Source organism: Haliotis rufescens, unplaced genomic scaffold, assembly GCF_023055435.1.
Source record: "Haliotis rufescens isolate VD_foot unplaced genomic scaffold, xgHalRufe1.0.p SCAF_1, whole genome shotgun sequence".
In the NCBI taxonomy this organism is placed as follows: Eukaryota; Metazoa; Mollusca; class Gastropoda; order Lepetellida; family Haliotidae; genus Haliotis; species Haliotis rufescens.
In genome coordinates, this window is record NW_025963779.1 from 47,266,342 (window position 1) to 47,290,263 (window position 23,922).

Here is a 23,922-nt window from a genome sequence, read left to right on the forward strand (position 1 = left end):
AAAATAACCGATGCCGATTATGAACACGCTCTGACGGTCTGGGATAAATTAGGTTGTAAGAATTTAGGTGATTATCACGATCTGTACTTAAAAACCGATTTTGATTTAAACATATTTTATTGCGGAAAACCAAATGGATTAGGCACAGGTGACACACTTACGAGGCCTTCTCCTATATACATTTCATTACATTGTGGTATGTTAATTCTGTGGTGCAGAATAAATGTTCAGTGCATAGGAATTACAAGTAATGAGAAATTATAATAACACACACATATTCATAATATATACAGTATTACACACAAACACATATACCTACATACACTCACACATACATCTACATATATACATATGATGAATTTACATTTTTGGTATACAATGGTACATGATATATTTATTAAATAACACAGTAGTTAATAAACTACATGTAATAGACATTGTAAATTTATGTGAAGGGCGGGAAATTAGAATGTAACAAAGCTGTGATAGTTACAGGGAATGCTATTGTTTTACATCAAAATCAGAGTGTTGAAACAACCATGTATTATATGTGCCAGTCACTTGTAAAATCCAGATAATTTGAAAGTAGCTCGTGAAATATAATTCTTGTTATAATTCTTGTTGTATTAGGATACAATTTAAAATCTGTTTGTTTCTACAATAAATTTATGGACATATTTAAAAATTAAGTTATTTTGTTCTTCAGATAGATTTTTGTTACCACAAAGAATTGTTTCTAAATTTGGCTGAGTCCCTATATTCCTAATGTTGATGAACAAAGATTGTCTTATTAAAGAATATTTTTTACATTCAAGAAAATAGTGAAAAGCATTTTCGCATGGGGAACCGCAAAGGCAAGAAATAGTGTCTGACAAATTAACCCTAAATAAATCATCATTTAGATTGCTACATCTATGTCTAAGTCGTGTGTGGATAATATTAATTTGACGCTTACCATAACTGAAATTATTTGGAGATTTAATAACAATTGCATAAATTTTAGTTTTAAATTCAGCTACAGAGATACTATTTTTAATATTTTCGTTTTGTGAATTCCATTGTTTTAAAGAGTCTATTATAAATGATTTCTGAAACGTACTTGTTCTGGCAAAAGGTACAGTCATGTTCTGTTTGTTATGAAGGTTATTATTTGAAGCAGCTGATCTATTGTTGCGTAACAAATCATTTAGATATGAGGGACATTCATTTATTATTATTTTGTGCACTATCGTAAGTTTTTTAATTTTTCGTCTCTCTTTTAGTGGTAGCCAGCCGGTTTCGAAATATAAACTTACTCTAGAGGCAAATTTGTTCAAGCCTGTCACAATTCTGGCAGCGTCAAGTTGTATTAATTCAAGTTTATTTTCGTTATAAGCAAAACAGTTATCCCATACCTCCGATTAGTATTCCAGAATAGGTCTTATAAATGTCAGATAGATTTTTGACAGATTATATCTATTTAATTTATATTTAAGTTTACGCATAGCTGAAACCATTTTCGCTGTTGACTTAGCAATAATTGAAACATGTGCAGTCCATTTCCTACTTGAGATAACGTGACCCCCAGAAGTTTGTGGGTTTCAACATGTTCAATGGCACTGTTAGCATAGCAAATAGTAGGATAATCCTGTACCTGTTTTTGACTAAAAAACATGTATTTTGTCTTGGTTGGGTTGAAGTTTACAAGCCATGTGAAAAATAGAAATAGGAACGGCCCCAGTACAGAGCCCTGTGGGACACCTGCTTTAGTGAATTGTTTACTTGATAAACTACCATTAATAAATACTCTTTGGCAACGGGCTGACAGATAACTACGACACCAAACTAATAATTTACCAGTTATACCATATTGTTGAAGTTTATGCAATATACCTTTGTGCCATACCCTGTCGAATGCCTTAGAAATATCACAGAATATCATACAAAAATATTTATGATCATCAAGTGAATTACAAATGTGATGGTAAATTTCAATTAATTGATATGTAGTACAATTGTTTGGCATGAATCCCGATTGATGTTGGGAAAGTAGTTTATTCTCCAGAAAGTAATTGTACATTCTTTTAAAAATGAGTCTTTCAAATAATTTTCCAAGACAAGATAACAGTAAATAGGCCTGTAGTTGGAAGGGTTGGATTTATCTCCCTTTTTGTACAAAGGCATTACATTAGCTAGTTTCCACTGTGATGGGAATGTGCTTTGTTCAAGAGACAAATTAAATAACAAGCGTAAAGGATTGGCTATGGATAGTGATATATATTTAAGTAATCTGTGATTCAGGTTGTTGGACCGCTTGCTTTATTTACCGGTAGGGCCTTTATGAGATCTGTTATTTCTTGACTCTCAATAACGGTATAATCCAATTCATGTTCACATAGTTTAACAAATGGTGGTAGTGAGGCGCCTTCATTATCAACATTGGAAACTGACGTAAAATAATCGTTGAGAGCTTCAGCTTTATCAAAATCAGAAAATGCTTCAGGTACCAGAGGTGGGATCACGGTGCTTGCTCCAGACTCTTTGATCAAGTGACGTAAAAGTTTCTAATAATTAGAACTGTTTTCCTTGATTTGTGTAGATAATAATTCATCTAAGTTAAGATAAAAGTTTTCCTTGGCAGCTTTCTTCAAATTGTTTACTTTATTTCTTTGTTTTCTATATTTAGATAAATCGCGTTCATTGCATGTTCGTCTAGCATTTTTTCTCAGTCGATCTCTTATTCTTATTTCTCTATGTAGTTCACTTTCAAACCATGGTTTATCTTTTGGCCTTATTGTGACAGCGCGGCTTGGTATGCATAAGCTTATATAATTTTTAAATGTGGACGGAATAATATCAAATATTTGAGCAATAGACTCGCAGCTATTAAACATGCACATCAAATCAGGTGATTCAATCAATTCATTTAAAACCAATGTACTGTTACTCGCCAATATATTCAAGATATTTAGAAAGACATGTTTAAAACAATACGGCTTGGACCCGGCATGGTACTATTCCAGTCCCGGACTATCGTGGGATGCATTGTTGAAGAAGACCGGCGTAGAACTAAAACTACTCACCGATTACGATATGTACTTGTTTATTGAGGATGGATTAAGAGGTGGTATATCGATGGCAGCGAAAAGGTATTCTAAGGTTAATAATAAATTTGTGGAAGGATATGATCCGAGTAAACCCGACACGCATATATTATATCTCGACGCCAACAATTTGTACGGATGGGCAATGAGTCAACCTTTACCCACGGGTGGTTCTGAGTGGGCCGATGTGAATGATATCGATGTGAATGATATTAATGTGAATAAAGGGTACATACTAGAAGTTGATTTGGAATATCCAACAGAGTTACATAAAGACCATAACTGTTATCCGCTAGCTCCCGAAAGATTAATGGTTAATAAAGATTGAATGTTGGAATATCAACACTCCTTGATGGGTAATACTAGGTTAGCTAACGTAGAAAAACTCGTACCAAATTTGATGGATAAGACAAAATATATAATTCACTACAGAAATCTCTAGTTATATCTGTCGTTAGGTATGAAATTAAAGAAAATATACAGAGTTCTAAAGTTTGATCAAAGCCCTTGGATGGAGCCCTATATAAGGCTGAACACAGATTTAAGAAAGATGGCTACCAGCGATTTCGAAAAGAATCTATATAAGCTCATGAATAATTCAATATTTGGTAAAACTATGGAGAATCTGAGGAAGTGTGTGGATGTTAAATTGGTCAGATCTAATGAGGAAGAAAGACTTAGGAAACTTATAGCCAGTCTGGCTTTTAACAGAAGTAAGATATTTGATAACGACTTAGCCGCACTACATATGCAGAAAAGTAATATAAAATTCAACAGACCGGTGTACGTTGGTATGAGTATTCTTGACTTGTCAAAACACTTAATGTATGACTTTTATTACAACGAACTTAAGGAGCAGTACGGTGATAGATGTGAAGTGTTATATACCGACACCGAATCTTTGTTGATGGAAATACAAACCGAGGATGTGTATAAAGATATGGCAGAAAAAATAGATATGTACGATACGAGCGATTACCCTAAAGATAATCCACTGCACAGTGTAGTAAATAAAAAGGTGTTAGGTAAGATGAAGGATGAATGTGCTGGGACCCCTATTGCGGAGTATGTCGGATTAAGACCTAAGATGTATTCTATAAAGAAGTCCGATAATGGAGAGATAAGAAAAGCTAAAGGCGTTAAGAAGTATGTGGTAAAAAAAGCATATCAAACACGAACAGTATAAAGAAGCATTATTCAACGGTAGAACGTTCAAACACGAGATGAACTCTTTAAGAAGTTACAATCATAGGATATATGGATTAAGAATGAACAAGACATCATTATCCCCCTTAGATACAAAGAGATGGACTGAAACGGATGGTGTAACTACCTATGCTTATGGTTATGGCGGTAATACTGTATCGTTGGGTACTATGAGCAACTCTTCTCGTACAAATGCCCTGCCCGGTCCATCTTTAAGATAATAAAGAATAGGCTCACCTTCTTTCGTAACCAATCGACTAATGTTATATATCTTAAGGGACCAAATCGGATCGGTTGCGCGACGTTGGCCGCCTTTGAGTTCACCGGCTGGTATAAATATCTTACGCTTACTCTATCAGCAAGTTTTTGTTCTTTGCCTCTCCTCGGAAGTCACAGATTTAATTTTAATCGCATCGGATGGTTTCTTCCGGATTAATCTCGTTACTTCATTATTCAGCGCTGATACAACAGCTGATAATCGTGGTCTTAATCGTTATGATTTCATTTCAATCCCATACTGATATCCAAACAAACGTCCCGCTAATGTCCGGTTAAATCATTCAACAATAGCTTGACTACAGGGCCTCTTTTTCACCACGCCTGATTTCGACATCGTGCTTTGTTAACAGTTTAGCTACTTATCCCATAAACTCGCGACCAGGATCTACTTGAAATAACTTGGGCCGCGTTTATATATGCGACTCAGTGCATTAGCTACTTCTGTTGAATCTTTCGAGGTTAATGGTTCAGCCTCCTTGTATTGACTAGCCACATCCACTACGGCGTATTTATACGTTTTGCGTCTTACCTTATCATGGGGAATAACAAGAGGTCAGCCTGATGAACTTCATTCGTTGTAAAAATATCAAACTTCTTCCTCGGTATATAACGCGTTGCCGGTAATTATATTTGCCACATCGCTTGTTTCTTTAACCAATCCTTTGCCACATCTTTAGATACCTTAGCCGCAGTGGCTAATTTTTGTATTGCTCCTATACCTTTCCAATATCCTCGTGGGCTATAGTAAATTTTATCCATTATTAATTAATGTTGATGGTTCTTTTAATACGAGTCATGACGATCGTTCAATCACATCATGGGTTTTACATAAAATATTCCATCTGTAGTAGCAGTATAGGTATATAAATCTGGCTCCAGTGAGGTTGCGGCAGAACCATCATTACCTATACTACTTAGCCACTTTGGTGTATCCCATTTTAGTTTGATCCCGTTTATGTTTTTGGGCATGTCAACTGACTCTGTGTGGTTGTCCCCGACAACAACATACCCTCTTCCACACTTATTTATTCTAATAATATTTTTGTGCTTCAGCTCTTTGCCAATATCTTGAGCTGTTAGGATCTTATTAAGATCTTGGAAGAAGCCTGCCCTAAAGACTACTTTTTCCCCATTTGGTTTGTAGTCTTCTATTCTGTTGTGTCTTCGACTCTGTTGAGACCATTCTTTGTCTTGTCTGTACTATTTTAGCCTTAGGTGGGCTAGATTGAGGCCGTTTGCTTTTAGGCATACCTTGAGCCCATAGGGCACTATAATCGATGTTTTCTTTGTTTCTAGTTCCGGATAATGTGAATCTGTCCTGAAAACGGCCAGGGACATTTAGCGCGGCTTGACTATAAGTCATGTTGGCTGGGTTTTTTTGGCAGTTTTTCCAGTGACCAGAGTGGAGGGATTCCCTTCATTTGGGTTGGGCTGACCCTTTCGAGAACTGGGCTGGACCTCCTGAGAGTTGGGCAGACTCTCAACAATTGTAATTTCTGGACATATGTCCCCCATCTCAAGTTTCCAAGTTCATATTTGTCAGACCCAGGGGCCTGGGTGATTGACGACCGTGCAGTTTAAACTGGTGAGCTAACCGAGCTTGGTGGGCGCGGAGGGTTGTGTACAGTACGGGACCTGTGACTCAACTGGATAGGTTTAAATGTTGTTCATTTAAGTGTTTAGGAGGTCGCCATCTGCCTAAGCAATTTCGGCTGTCCTGTGCCTCTTTGGGACTCCTGTGTGTGAGTAGGGTACATATACTTATTGTGAGTTTGGTATTCACATAATTTCTGGTTTTGTATTGATATGATTTCTATTTTCTTATATTGATATAATATTTAATTAAATTCATTTGAACATTAACTATGCAAGTTTAGGAAGAAAGAAACGATGGATGTCAACTTTCGAGTGACTAAAAGTCTGGATTGTGATTCAGCCTAATCGAGGGTAAGATCAGCCATATGCATGTTGACCGGTGTGTGTGTATAGACTATTTTTACCCAATATATTGGATATTAACTGACAAAGGTTGATTATCTGATGCATAACTTTGAAGCTTCCATCAACACCATATTGTAATATAGAACTTAAACATTATTTATGACTGAAACACCTTTTCCCTCCAAACGACGACGAAGTACAACTGACAGTTCACCTGTATTTGGAGCAATATCGACCTCACGTAATAAACGTTATCGGTCATTATCGGTCATTATCCGACTCCGATATTGTGACACTTGACTTTGACTTAGCAGTATCGCCGAGTCAATGAATGTCAGTTAAATCAGACTTAATCGAGGCCCTGAAATCGCCGCAAGTTCAAGACTTGCTTACAGACCAGATTATCAAAAAGCTTGATAATAAATTTGATCAGGTGCTGGAGAAGATATCAGAGTGTCAGTGCGATATTAAAGCAAATGAAAGCGCCATCTCCGAGTTGAATCTGAAGCTGAGATCCAAAGATATAGAGATTGATGAGATGAGACAATGTAGCAGACGAAATAATGTCCGCATCTTTGGTATCCCTTTCGTGGTTGGGGAGGAGACAGATCCCCTGGTGCTGGACTTGGCTTAAAAAAATGGAGGTAATACTTGACCTGAGAGATATAGAGAGGAGTCATAGGTCAGGTGATCCAGCCTACTACTCTGACAGCAAACCTAGGCCAATACTTGTCAAGTTCCTGTCTTACCGCAGCAAGAAGGAATTCATCAAGCAACGATCCAAGCTTAAGTCACTCAAAGGGAAACTATACATCTATGACGATTTGACTAAATACAGATCAAGGATCGCTGCCACAGCTCGAAAGCTACAGATGGAGAGTAAGATAATAGGGACGTGGACCAGCGATGGACTCATATTCATCAAAACACACGATGAGCAAATATTGAAGATTACCCGACAATCACAGATGGACGAACTCATCGACTCCCTCAAAATCCGAATCCGACTCAAACTGACCCAAGACAGTTAAACACCAACGGCTTAAACAATGATACTATAACTGTTCCACTGGTTGACTTTTCAGCTCGTGAAAAACTCATGTTCTCTTGATGGCACCAAGTGTTCTCATCTCCATGATTTGTGTGATGTGTACTTGTGACTGGAACCCTGAATGGTATGTAATTATTGATTGACACTCTAGTACAACAGGACTTTTTTTTAACAGTGACTGCGATGATGAGGAATTATTTTGCCATCTTCATTCACTCAAAAGCTTGAAATTCAATGCAGCCAAGATTGATGATGATAATCAGTTATCAATTATTGGTCTAAGTTACAATCTGTGACAAGTTTTCACCATTGTTTATGTTCACATTATATGTGGATAATATGAACACTATGCAAACAGAAATAGTGATTGTTATTGCTATCTGAGGATCTTTTGGGGTTAGAGTGTGTGGAACCAACAGTTACTACAACCTGGTGACGAAGTTAGTCAATACACAATGTAGTGTCTTAAAGCCTAAATACACATCATGGTATTTTGAAAAAATGTATATAATAACTTAAGTGCATGTTATCTTCTAGATAACTAATTCTCTCTATATTTTTGTCATTTACATGGAATTAAGGACAAATATAATTATCCCTCTTACACCATGGGGATTACGTTATTAATAATCATTGTATCAAACATTTATACGTTGATGCATACAAACCACTAAGGTTTCAGTTCGCTATTGCACATGAAAAAGTTAATGCGCATTACATAATGGTAATTATGTGTCTAATCAACGTTTCGATAACGATAACAATTATTCATAACGTACCTCATATGTGGCAACTGCGCGATATCCTTGAACATGTATCCACATGAAAATGTGCTACTTTTCAAGCTTACGTAATCTGTTTACGGGGGAAAACGGGATGCTCGTGCATCTCGCCGTGTTACATAACGGTCATACAGTAAAACCTTATGATGAGAGGGCTTGTAGTTTTTCGATGTTTCGGAATCGGGAACTGTTATAAACTGGGTTCAAGTTATTGAAGTCATTGAGTTATTGAAGGGTTTCGTAAATAACTGTTTCCCTGTTCTTTCAGATTTATTTTCTCATCTGAGGTAATGGTAATTATCTCATTCTCAATTTTGCTTTTTATTTGTTTGTTCATTTTGGTTATTTACTGTTCACTTAAACAGAAAGAATTGCCATTTGACTTTATTATGACAAGATAGACACAATTTTATGGATAACAAACTGTCTATCTTGTCATCCGACAACTATATCAAAAGGTAGTTGTAAATGGCTATAGCTCAGATCCAAAAGCTGTCTTGGCAGGTGTGCCACAGGGCTCGGTCCTAGGACCATTATTGTTTATTATCTATATCAATGACATTGTTGAAGGAATAAATAGTAATATAAGACTTGTTGCTGATGACACATCTTTGTATGTGATCATAGAAGATCCTGATATAGCGGCTCGTGATCCCAATAATGACTTGGACAGAATTTCAGAATGGGCTGCCAGATGGCAAGTTAAATTTAGTCCCGAAAAAAATGAATCTATTCAATTTACCCGTAAAGTAAACCCTAGTCGCAAACCTAACTTATATATGAATGGTACAGAAATCAAAGATGTACCTTGGTATGACTTTACAAAGTAATTGTACATGGAAAATGCACATTGATGATATTGTAAGGAAATGTTGTCCTCTGGTTAAGTGTTTAAGGAGTTATAAATATCGTCTATCCCGAACTACCTTAGAAACTATGTACAAATCATTTATTTTACCAAGTTTTGATTATTGTTGTCATGTTTGGTACAACTGTACTAATGAACAACCTAACTTATTGGAAAAGTTACACTTAGATGCTCTTAGAACCATATGTGGCGCTGTCCGGGGTACGAGTCATCAGAAGATTTACAATGAAACAAATTGTAGGTCATTAAAAGACAGACGATACAATTTAAAACTGGTAATGTTTTACAAAATGAATAACCATTTATCCCCGGAATATCTTTGTAGGCTTATTCCTAATACAGTTTTGGAAAACACAAATTATGACTAATCTTCAAACAGTGAAGTGTAAAACAAAAGCTTATGCAGATTCATTTATACCAGCTACAACACAACTTTGGAATATGTTACCAGAAAACCTAACGGGGGCAGAGACCGTTACACAATTTAAGAATTTGCTTCACGTAAAGGGAGATAATGGTATACACTGAGATTTAAATTATGGAAGCAGATTGTGCCAAATCATTCACAGTCGCCCCAGGCTTGGCTGCAGCTATCGCAGATCAGTATAATAGACATATCTTTGATACAAAAACTTGTTCCTGTGGATATCATACCGAAGATGCTCTACGCTTCTTTTTTGTGTGTACAAATTACTATTCTCTTCGAAATGAAATGTACTTTCACCAACATGGTTATTCTTTACAAACAGTGCTATGCGGAAATTCGGATTTGAGTAAGGAAGAACAAATGCTAATATTAGCCTGATTCTATTCAACACTTTATATCAGAAACTGACAGATTTTCAGTTAAATGATAGTTTAAAATAAACTGCAAATAGATTTATTATATATACACATCTAGCTTGGCATGTACAATTTATTTGTTACATCTAACCTTCATTTATGTATTGATTGTAATATGTCCTATGTGTAATGGAGCGGTATTAACATAAGCGCTTCACTTGTTTACCAATCCATTTTCACACTTTTGTGAAAATATATACGTTTAAACCATAATGATATAATTTCTTTTTTATCCTTGGCTACTCCATCTCTCAGAAATAGAATTAATAGGTTTATAGTGATAACTGTTATCTTTAAAGACAGTAGTATAGGTAATGATGGTTCTGGACCACTTCCACTGGAGCCAGATTCATATACCTATACTGCTACTACAGGGGGGATTTTTTATGCGTAAATGATGATGCGATTCAACGGTAGTCATGAGATTCAGCTAAATTGACTCCAGCTCACCACCACCTGGAGTCTATGATATAAATTTTTATAGGTAATGATGGTTCTGGACCACTTCCACTGGAGCAGGATTCATATACCTATACTGCTACTACAGGGGGGATTTTTTAAGCCAAAATGATTATGCGATTCAACGATAGTCATGAGATTAAGTTAAATTGGCTCTAGCTCACCAATACCTGGGGCCAATCATTGCTTTAGATGAGTCTAAATGGTAATAAAAATATTCTTTATTATTTTTATCGATAAAGCGATATTCAACATTTTTATTAAGTTCTTCGTTCATTTTACTAGGAGACCAGACTATATACTCTTTTTGTAAATTGATAAGAAACAATTGATAACCGTATTTGCTTGGTTTGACATCACTGATATAATAAAAACCTTGTGGTAATTCTTTCCATTGAATAGCTTTTTCCATTATTATATATTTATGTAAGCATTTGTCTAAATGTGATCAAACGATAGTAAGCAATCTATTTTTAATCTCCAACCAGTTCTTTGGTTTTGGCACGGAATAATTGACGCGCTTGTTGCCTCCCCTCTTCTATGAACTTTTTTTTCTCGTCTTCGCTAATACCACTGGTCTTACGAGATTTTGATCGAATCTCCTGCTTCATTTCATTGTATTTGGTGAGTTCCGACAGCACTAAACGAAACTCATCCTCGGATATCTTACAATCAGCCATTGCTGTTGAAATATGATCCTCAATGCTGTTCAACTTTGCTTCGGCGAGTATCCGAATATTATCGTGTTTTAATGCTTTCTTTTGTAACCTACGAGAAATGAATTTTATCGCTATTCCTGCCAGTCCCGAGACTCCAGCGGTTATTTCCATGCCGAGCACGATAGGCGCGGCGATTATAGTTGATAGTAAACCGATACCGGCTACACCGAGTCCCATGCCAGATACTAAAAGCACGGTGTCAACTCCGTCCAGAGCATTCACGGCTCTGCGATACTTTTTATACAATCCAAGTCTCAACTCCCTATCCTTCCCTATTCGATGTTTTATGTCGCTTATTTGATGTAATCGAAATCCATCAACAGTTTCCATCTTTTCAAATGCTTCACCGAGCGCCGGATATAAACTCATAGTGTATATTACGTTCATATAATAGTCTTTAATTGGTCTTGCTTAATTGTTTTGAGACTATACATCAATCTTATCAAATGTATATTATACGGCAATAATATCTTAGAAAGAGAAATGCTGTCACTTTTAATAATTTGGACCCCCTCAAGGGTTGCAACGGGCGATGCTCCGATATGAATAATACTGCAACGTTGACGCTCGTGTTTCTTGAGCCATTTAATCGATAGACCTGGTAATATGTCGAAGGCATCTTCCGGTGCATCTCCGAACAAGACTTCAATAATAAGCGTGGAAAAATTAGGTATTGCACTCAAGTTAACTTTAATTTCATTGAATTCAGTAACCAAATTTAAAGTTATATTTTTTAAGGCCGGACGACTATATAACATATGACCTGGGATTTCTGGCAGGGGAGAGACTAACACACTTTTTCGTTTTGATGGTATATAAGCCGCGAGTACGATGCCACTATTTATTATCTTAGTGAAATTATGTCCCTTACCCATCATCACATAAGGTGGGGTAATGACGATATTCAGTAGCCACTCGATGTTTGCTTCGACCATAGTCCATTTATTATCGTCGTTGCGAGTAATATTGTACGAAGTGTTTTTAAGGAGTCTACTAACATCGACATCGCTTAAATCTCCTAGATTACCCGTGAATGTGACTTCTTTCCGATTGTATACATTATCGTGTAAGTGTAAAGCGTATAACTTACCATCGGTACCGGGTTTATCAAATCCTTCTGTGTCTCCGAGATCGGAAAGCGCAATTGTATTACATTTTCTGAGCGTTCCAGGGCCTGATGCATCAACCATTATTTTTAATATGGAGTGTTACACTTAAGTATCCTATATGTACAGGTTGGTGTTTTACATCTAATACAGAAATTTTGAGGTCTGAAATAATACCACGCTTCAATTTTTTATATTGTAATGACGAGAAAGATTCCGTTCTGCCGCTATTGTATTTTTCATTTTTCACTGGAACACTTCTGAGCAGAGTTGAAGGACTTTCTAGTTGAATATTATCCGTCGTGCTTATTTGATCAAGATGGATGAACAACTCTTTATAGGGAACTAAATCAGGTAATTTAACCTCCTGATCTGGTAACTTGTATATTGTACCAACTAGGCGTGTAAATTCAAGTGTAGGTGATCGGTCCAATAAAATTATAGTTTCTTCATGGTCGAATTTCACTGTCCCAGTCGCCTCATTTTGTGTGAGACTAATTCTATTAGGCTTAAAAATTTCATCATTGAGTGAGCTTACGCTGTAATACCCATCAGGTATAGTAATGTGTTTGACAGTGCCAAGTGCAGATAATATCATTATCCCATTATTATCTTTTGCAGCATTTATATTGGTCCACCTCGGGTAATACATTACATCGCATAGAGCGACTTCGAGTTGTCCATCCGAGTTATCGATAGTACGAAGCAGTTGAATAGACTGACCATTTGTTATTCCCAGGAGTGTAACATACATATCAAATATACAATGATACTATATCATAACTTAAATATGGAATCAACCATTATTTATAATATGGAGTGTTACACTTAAGTATCCTATATGTACAGGTTGGTGTTTTACATCTAATACAGAAATTTTAAGGTCTGAAATAATACCCCGCTTCAATTTTTTATATTGTAATGTTGAGAAAGATTCCGTTCTACCACTATTGTATTTTTCATTTTTCACTGGAACACTTCTGAGCAGAGTTGAAGGACTTTCTTGTTGAATATTATCCGTCGTGCTTATTTGATCAAGATGGATGAACAACTCTTTATAGGGAACTAAATCCGGTAATGCATATACAATCACTGATTCGTGGGGTGCTAATATTACTGGCTGTCCAAATCCAAGTGTAATTGCTAAGTTCTCACCAATAAGTATACCTGTTACTCCAGCGTTTAAAATCAGCGCCCCATTCGACTCATTTTGTGTGAGACTAGCTCCCATAGGCTTAAAAAATTCATCATTGAGTGAGCATACGCTGTAATACCCATCAGGTATAGTAATGCGTTTTTCAATACTATTGCTTTCACCTGGTATAATTATCATATTATTACCTCTCGTAGCACTTATATTGGTCCACAGTGTGTAATACGTTACATCACATAGAGCTACTTCGAGTTGTCCATCCGAGTTATCGATAGTACGAAGCAGTTGAATAGACTGACCATTTGTTATTCCCGGGAGTGTAACATACATATTAAATATACAATGATACTATATCATAACTTAAATATGAAATCGAGATACATTACTAATCAATCGATTATAGTAACTGCCTCTGGTGCTGAATTTTTCGTTAAATTCCCAGATATCTTTGAAAAGTACAGGTTCACGGCAACTAGCGATAAAATGGTGCACGATTGGTTTCACAATCCGATGCAATTTTGGCAGAACCAGTTAAACTTTGCCATATGGTGTGCCACAACGGGATGTGGCGTATCTGTTAATGCCCCAGGATTTATGCTAAATAAGTCTGTTTTATTATTTCACGTGTACTATCAGATTAGACGTATACTTAAAGAAATTAGTGCTCCATTACCGCAGGATGGAGCGTGGAATTCCACAAATAATAATTATGATAGGTCCGCGTATGAGCGTATTTGTAATGAATTTAATGTTTCTACGAGTAAAGATTGGCGCATTAAAGGAGCAAACCATGGTCTAGGTGTTCCGTACAGCGGACAAAGAACTGTTAAAGAAGTCAGCGATGATTTAGTTAAAAAAAACTCATCAACCATTCGATCCATTTAAATTCTTACAGATAGACAATCTTTTTGTAAGATTGCATAATCTTAATCATGGCTGGGAACTTTCGAGTAACGATTGGAGAGGTTCTCTTATGAGTTTTAAGGGTGGTTTGGCTTATATTGTTACAAAATTTATACAAATGAACGATACCGCAAACGCTTGGAATGTATTTCTTAATGATAAAACGGAAAATAATTTTACTAACCCAGGATTTGTAAGATTTAATGAATCGATAAGAACTTATGTATGGGCAATTCTCGGTGCACAATCGCAAACACGAACATCCATTATCGGTACTGGGACGGCGCTCGATGCGCAAAAACAGTTTGTCGCAAACGTGGAGGACGCCATTAATTCACCAGTTGACATACCATCGTCTATAAAGCGTTTTCAAGATGCATTACAGTACGCTCAATCCAAAGTGGACTTCGTTTATGCGCCGGGACTATACATGTCTCCGAGTAATATGGAACTTAAGATAGGCTATAATAATAAAATTGTTATCGCTACCGATCAACAAAAACCAGGTATAAATTCAGATATTAACGTCGAATTAATAACGCAAACGATCACGGGCGAAAAGGGAATAGTCAAGCCGCAAACACCACATGTTTCACAACCATCTACTAACGCACAAGTGCCACCGCATATTGAGGCTAAAAATCAACAACATATCGATGAAAAAACAGCGCTTGTAGTGGGTGGAGTCTCAGTTGGTTTACTCATGATTTGGTTAGCGAACTGATTTGGTGGTTAAATAGTTCTTAGCGAACTGATTTGGTGGATAAATAGTTCTTAGCGAACACGTACAACAGCCCTGCAATTGCTACGATCAGCCCCCACAAGTTTTGACTAAGCCAAGTGGTGGTCTTAGCTAATAAATTCAATAGCCAGGAAACAATACTCCCTATTATACCGGGAAGTGCGGCCGCGGCTTTCTCAGCGAGCTTTCCCAGTGCTGAACCTAATGCTTTTAAATGCTTTTTTATCCACTCTTTTATACCATTTTTATCGTTAGGCGGTGTACTACCACCTGTACTGCCACCTGTTAACGAGAGAGTCAAAGTCGATATAATAAATCCCAACGCGGTTAAAATACTGGCAATTGTTATTCCCTGTTCTCTGAACAATGTTTTAATTTTATCGGCCAGTGTAGTGTCATCGTTGAGGACTTGATCGATAGTTTCTCGAATACGACCGATTTGCGAACGAAGTGCCTTTCTATTACTGGAAGCTGCTTCGAGGCGGGCCGATCTTTCGTCTTCTAAGTTACGCAATCTTTCCGCTACGCGGCGTCTACTGAACTCATCGCCCGCCTGTTCGAGTTTTGTTTTCTCGTAAACTATATGCTTGTCGATTTCGGATATCTTGGCTATATTATTGATGAGTTCTCCCCGCATTGTTCGCATTGCCTTGTCAAGACCTCGTAATTCCCTAATACTAAACTCCGAGACCTGTAACGTGGAATTATCGTAATAGGTATCTAAGATTTCTCCGAGTCCGTCCGAGGCCACCTTCGAGGAAGCCTCCAAATCATCTGTGTTACTGAGTTCAGTACGCACGGTTCGAAGAACCTTAGTAGTCTTCGCGGAAAGTCGTCGGTAGTCGACAAAACCTAATTTATCACGAACAGTGCCGATGCCGTGTTTAGCAGCTATCGTAGACAAGGCTAGGGGCTTACGAGTACGAGAATGCATAAGATCAATATCCGGAGCGCCACGCAGTCGCAATATTCCTTTACTATCTATCTCAAACTTTGAATAGTCACGACCTATTGGGGTATCTTCTTTTAAGGCATCGTAATAATCATTGACAGACGATTGTAAAAGTTCATCGTTAAGACTACTAAACCTGGTTTCATCAGTACCCTCTTCGTTTGGGTTATCAAAGTCATCAAAGGTACTTAGATCAAAGTCATTATGTTCAAAATTAGCCATTTTTATATTAAACATAGGGTTCATAATTTCAATATAAACAATGTCTTCGCAATACGGACGCAAGTTAAACCCACAACGTAGACTTCGAGATCCATTAGGGGTCGGCACTCGTGAAGAGCAACCTCCTCGTGGTGAGTGCTGGGTAACGCTAATCGCTCTTCCCCCGTGTGGAACCGGGGCAGAATATTTCCACAGCCCCCCATTGCTGGTCGTATGAGGCGACTAAAATGGGCAACCTGTTTGCCGTGGGTTGCGCCCCTGTGTCGGTGGAGGAAGGTAGTCTGGTGGTTGAGGGCACTGGTTCCAGGAATAGCGTTCCTTTGCCCAATACACCACTTTGACCCTGACTTCACCTAGACGGGTGGTAGAATTGGCCCGGTTCTATCAATCGGCTGGTCATGCCAGGCCCTGTGCATTCTATTTTCATTTTGCACAAAGTTGTTGTATTCAATTGTTTATATTTTGGGTCTTGGTCAAACTGTTAATTGTTTTTCAGTACCTTTTGGCTGTTAATGAATAAAAATTATTGCCTAGAGTCAAAAAATGCCCAGAAGGCGGTGGCTCATGGGCCAATCTGGTGGATCTATTGATCTTGCATTGATATTTCTGCTTGAGTATACCATCCCAGTATCCTTGGTGCTGTTAGTTGGAGAACCACTAACACATTGCATTGTCTTTATGATACTCCGTGGTGGGTGGGGACCTGGGATGGCGAACCACTATAAACTTACCATGATTCCACCAAAACAACTCAAACGTACTTTAGATGACAGTTCATCTGATGATGACTCTGTTACAAGAAATAAATCTGAATTTTGGTCCCGTTTTTTGGTCATCTCTTCGTCTGATGATGGACCTCTGAAATTGAATCCTTTTGCGCTTTCTAAAGCTATTTACGGTATTGCTGGAGATGTTGTGACAATGAAAAGGATTCGTTCCAGCTGTATCTTGATTGAATGCAAATCAGCATCACAATCAGCTACGTTGTTGGCTGTCAAACATCTCGTTTCTGTGCCAGTCATTGTCTCCCCGCACAAATCACTAAATAGTTCAAAAGGCATTGTCAGAGATCGGGAACGTTGTCTTTCAGACATGTCTGAAGATGACATAACGTTTGAACTGAAAGACCAAGGTGTTACAGGTGTAAAACGTTTTACAAAGCGACAGAATGGTCAAATTGAAAAGCTGAATACCTACCTTTTCACATTTTCTCTTCCTGCTCCACCACATTCTATCAAAGCAGGCTACTGTAATATTGGTGTGGATAAGTACATACCGAATCCACTACGGTGCTACTCCTGTCAACAGTTTGGGCATGGAGCCCAATCGTGTAGAAACAGAAAGAAATGCCATCGCTGTGGAGAACCTGCTCATGAGACCATAGAATGCTCTAATGATCCAAAATGTGCAAACTGTTCTGGGAATCACGTTGCATCATCCAAATCTTGTCCTGTCTGGCAACTCCAACACCAGATAATAAAAATGAAGCATGACAAGAATGTTTCTTTTTCTGATGCCAAACGTTTAGTAATGACGTCCACCACTCCTACTGCAGCTCTGTCATATTCTGCAGTTGTCACTCGTACACCTCCAAAATCTTCTAAATCATTTGCCTCTGTTGAATGCCAGACGGATGTTACTTGGGTTAACTCCGACAACTTTTCTTTGGTCCAGTCAAGCTCTTCTTCTCAAACAGAAGATACATCTACATCTCCATCACCATGTTTGTCATCACCTATGACAGCAGCGCCGACATTATCACTGGCATCAACACCAAATCCATCACCGACCGTGACAAATGCCAGTAAAAAAGTAGACTACTCCAGAAATTCTGATCGCGTGTCAAAGGGTCAACGTGACCCTATCCAAATTTACAATAGGTTTCAAAACTTGGAGGACATGGATGTTTCTCCTCATCCTAATGGGCGCAACAGAAGTAAGTCGCCTAGAAATGGGAGACGTAGATCTCCTGTTCATCCACCGGTAACTTGAATATTATGAATCCACTGATTCAATGGAATTGCAGAGGTCTTAGGACCAATTTTAATGAATTACATTTATTAATACAAGATTTTAACCCATCGGCAATCTGTCTCCAAGAGACATATCTCAAACAGACTGACAACTTTGATTTACGTCGGTATAGCTCCTACAACTCATTTTCTCCTCCAGGTGTTAAGGCTACTGGGGGATCTTCTGTTTTGGTGAAGCAGGGAGTGATCCACAGCCCTGTAGCGCTTCAAACCAATCTACAAGCTGTTGCAGTCCGACTGACTTTGCACATAACGTTTACACTGTGTTCTATATACATTTCACCTTCTTCTGTGCTTCAGCGTTCGGATCTTCAATCTTTATATGACCAGCTCCCTAAGCCATGCGTGATCATGGGTGATTTAAACGGCCATAACCCATTATGGGGAAGTGTTACCGTTAATCCTAAAGGTAAGGTCCTTGAAGATTTTATTTCCGATAACAACTTATGCATTTTCAATGATGGATCAAGTACATACTTGCATCCTGCTACTGGTACCTATTCTGCTTTAGATTTGTCACTTACAGATTCCAATCTCTTGAACGAATTTACGTGGTCGGTTCACAATGACTTGTGTGGAAGCGATCATTTCCCTTCCATCCTAACAGCAAATAATCCATCTGATGTTCCACCCACATCAAGGTGGAACTTTACCAAAGCCAACTGGCCTTCCTTTCAGGAACTCTGTACTGATAGGTTGAAGCCTGATGTGTTCAGGAATATCACTGATCCTATTCAGCTGTTTTCTGATATTTTAAACGAAATTGCCAACATAACTATTCCAAGGTCCTCTGCAAATCCACACATTCGAAAACCATGGTTTGATAAAGAATGCAAACAGGCTAGGAAGTGCAGGAAAAAAGCGGAGAAATATTTCCGCCGACATCCAACTGTACATAATTTGAATCGTGTTAAAATCACAAATGCCAAGGCACGCCGTACATTCAAACAGAATAAGCGTAAGTCTTGGAGACATTATGTCTCTAAAATTAATTCTCGCACGCCGATATCCAAGGTGTGGAACATGATTGCCAAAATTAAAGGTAAAGGCTCTAAATCGACTGTCCACCATCTAAAGGAAGGTGACCATTTATTAACTGATAAAGTGGACATTGCCAATAAATTGGGCGAGACGCTGGCCCAACACTCTTCATCGACAAATTATGATCCCAAGTTTCAAACATATCAGAAACAACAGGAAAAGAAGAGGGTTGATTTTACTTCTCAAAATGGAGAAGATTATAATGAGGTATTTTCACTCCATGAGCTAAATACTGCCCTAGGTCAAGCGTGTGATACTGCAACGGGAGCTGATAATATTCACTATCAGCTCTTGAAGCATTTGCCTGATTCATGTTTAGAGACACTTCTTAATATATTTGATCAGATCTGGACGTCAGGAAATTTTCCGCCTTCATGGCGTAATGCAATAGTTGTTCCTATACCTAAACCTGGTAGGGACCATACTGAGGCATCCAATTATCGACCAATATCACTAACCAGCTGTGTGTGCAAAACCATGGAGCGAATGGTAAACAATCGACTGGTGTGGTACTTAGAAACTAATAATCTTATTAGTAACATACAATGTGGTTTCCGTAAGAATAGAAGTACCATTGACCATCTGGTACGTTTAGAATCCTTTGTCAAAAATGCAATTGTCAATAATCAGCATGCAGTTTCAATCTTTTTTGATTTAGAAAAAGCGTACGATACCACTTGGAAGCATGGTATTTTAAAAGATCTACATAATTTGGGGTTAAGAGGCCGTTTGCCTCAATTTATATCTCAATTTTTAACAGACCGACAATTTCAGGTTCGTGTGGGTTCCACCCTGTCTGACCATTATAATCAGGATCAGGGTGTCCCACAAGGCAGTATTTTGTCTGTAACTCTGTTTAGTGTAAAGATTGATAGTTTGTCAAAGGTTTTAAATGATTCCATTGATGGTTCACTTTTTGTGGACGATTTTAATGTTTCATGTCGTGGTAAAAATATGCGTACCATTGAGAGACAGTTGCAGCTATGTCTCAATAAAATCGAAAAATGGTGTCTTGAAAATGGTTTTAGGTTTTCAAAAGCTAAGACCAATTGTATACACTTTTGTCGGAAATACAAACACCACAAAGATCCAGAGCTATTTTTACATGGCACTCCTATCAAGGTTGTAGAAGAAGCCAAGTTCCTGGGTCTCATTTTCGATCATCATTTGACTTTTAAGCCCCATATTAATTATCTTAAAACTAAATGTCTGAAGGCTCTAGATTTGTTGAAAGTAGTTGCTAATACAAAGTGGGGAGGTGATCAGACAACCCTCCTACACTTGTATAGGTCTCTGATCCGCTCTAAATTAGATTATGGCTCCATCGTTTATGGTGGAGCCTGTAAGAGCAATTTACAAAAGTTAGATTCCATTCACCATCAGGGCCTACGACTTTGTCTAGGCGCTTTTCGAACATCTCCTGTTGACAGCCTATATGTAGAAGCTGATGAACCATCGTTGAAGCAACGTCGTATCAAATTATCACTACAATATATTACTAAATTACATTCTAGTCCATTAAACCCCGCATACAAATGTGTTTTTCAACCACTTTACGAACAGCTTTCCCCGTAAGTCTAAGTTAGTCCCACCACTAGGCATTCGGATTAAACCTCACATTACAGCTGCACATATTGAGTTAGATAACATTTCTCCTTTCAGGCTTCTGTCTTCTCCTCCTTGGCAACTTATCAGACCAGAGGTGGACTTGACTCTCACACAATTTAAAAAACAAGACACAAATCAATTAATATATCAGCAAGAGTATATTCAGGTTAGAACCAGATATGAAACCCACCGTTCCATTTTTACAGATGGATCCAAGGACGGTAGCACAGTCTCCAGTGCTGCTGTCATTGGATCAAAAACCGTATCATCCCGCTTACCAGACCATAGCTCAATTTTCACCGCTGAAGCCAAAGCCATATTAACTGCTTTGGAATATATCCAACAACAGTCCAGTTGTAGACGGTTCATCATCTTTTCAGATTCATTGTCATGTCTACAGGCGATCAAGTCTGGCTCTTCACATCATCCATTTATTTTAGATATTTTAGAATTATATAATGACCTTGCTACTGGCCAATGCGACATCGTCTTTTGCTGGTTGCCCAGTCATGTTGGAATCACGGGTAACACTATGGCTGATGCTGCAGCAAAGGCAGCTCTCAACAAATCTGTGACACCACTTCTTCTACCATACAGTGACTACAAACCTGTTATTAGATGCTATATCAAAGACCTAATGCAGAAGAAGTGGGACACTCAAGTGGGTATAAATAAATTACATGCAATCAAAGCAACTATCGGTTATACCTACTTGGGTTGTCAGTCCAGATTTGAAGAGGTCATTTTAAGACGTTGTCGTATTGGCCATTCTCGTTATACCCATGAACATTTACTAAAAGGTGAGGATCCTCCATTCTGCATCCCTTGTGATGAAAGAATCACAGTCAAGCATGTCCTGCTTGACTGTATTGATTTTTCCATCACAAGGGATAATTATTTCCAGGTTTCATCTATGAAGGATCTTTTTAATGTAGGTACTCATTTAATTATTGATTTTTTAAAAGAAATAGACTTGATTGATAAATTTTGATATGTATTGTTGTAAAAAGTATATTTTTAATTTTGAAGAATGAATTTATAACTGAGATTGTTAGTGGCTGTACCTTCAAAGGGGGTTGAAGTAACGTAAAATAATTGTCCCCCTGAGAGGGTACATAAGTCCTATTTCATTCAAAGTATTTTTCATTTTCCTTGGTTTTAATCGCAGAATACTTGTTTGTTTTTAAATGCTTTGGCTTAAACTTACTACTAATCACCAGTGACCAGAGGGATGGTGTAAATCCTGCAGGGGTACCATGCAGGAAGCAGATGCACCGTAAGTCCCCATGGTCCCTTGTGTGGTGGCCTAACTTTGGTTGCTGGTGATCTCTAGCCAACTCTTATATTGTATTGTATTGATTAGTCCAAATTTTATAGTTACTTACTAGTTTTATATTTATAGCTGTGATATTCTAGTTATTTTACTGTCCTTTGCCGACAGATTTTATAGTTTATAGTTTATAGTTATGTATTATTACTGTACAACTTGATTTAGTCACGATATGGCTGAAATATTGCCGATGTGACTATAAATCTTAACTCACTCACTCACTCACCATTAGGGGTCAAAGCAATTCGTCAGTCTGTAACTATAACTAATAACCCTAGTACCATAGATCAGAATCAAACGCTTCTGGTTCGCTTTCCTAATCTCGGCGCACACGATGTGTTAGTTCCGGGAACTGTCCGACTAGCATTTACGATTAGTTTGACTTCTACAGACGTTAACAGAGAGCCCGTTCAGAACATAGGTCGTGCTATCGTTAAGAAAATCGCGATTAAAATTAGCGGTAATGAGGTTTTGAGTATCGATGATAGCGATGTATACTATTGCTACATGGATCTCTGGAGAACGGATAAAGAGCGGGAAAACTTACAGTACCAAGGTATTTGTAATAAGAACACATTGAGACTGCGCGTGGGTGCTGAAAATGGTGTTGATACCAACGAAAAAGATAAGGCCGTTGCCGACGCATTAGGTAACAGATTCTATATTCCCTTAGACTTTGAATTACTAGATTCCCACATGCCCTTTTATCAAGCATCCCTAGGCGATAGGTTAGAATACGAACTCACTTTTAATGACTACGGTAGAGTAATCAGATCTGCTAATGAAGATGCTAGATATTCCATTGACAATATCTTGCTGGAGTACGATATGATAACGGATCCCGAATTAGCCAGACAAATTCGTAACCAGTATACGGGAAGTTTAGCCATTTTGTACGATCGCGTGCTGCGACACCGAAAGATCACGAGGGACAAAAAAGATACGATGTGGAATATCAATCTAAACGTCCCCACGAGGTCGTTGAAGGGTATTTTAATGTTGTTCGAGGACCCCTCCGATGCGTTTAAAAGAAATACCGAGAAGTTCTACAATCCCAAGATTACAAAAGTAGAATTGACTATCGAGGGCGTTCCTAATCAACTATATAGCCAAGGAATGCTAGCGTATCACCAGTGGGATGAGATTAAAAAACTTCCTTCTATAAAACGTTCTTCAGAAGTTAACGCGGTCGTGAAAGATCTGTCTCTCGGGAGTGTATCGATGGGTGAATACCTCACCACGAAGTACGCGCTATGGCTCGACATGCGAACAACGGATGATGACCAACTACACGGCAGTGGGCGGAGAATAGAAAATGCTAGCGAGGGTGCCACCATACAGATAACGAAGCTCCAGGAAGCGGCTGGTAAATTAAACATATATTTGTACGTGATTATGGATGCGCAACTTAATATACAGAATGGGAGATTCGTGCAAGCAATCTATTAATAATCTTTTACCTAAAGATCCGCACTGCGCTATCATCTGCGGGCAAACGGGCTGCGGAAAAACAGCCTTTATTCTAGATATTTTAGAAAGTCATTATCGGGACATTTTCGATCTTATTATTATTCTGTGCCCGACTATAAGCGTTAATAAAA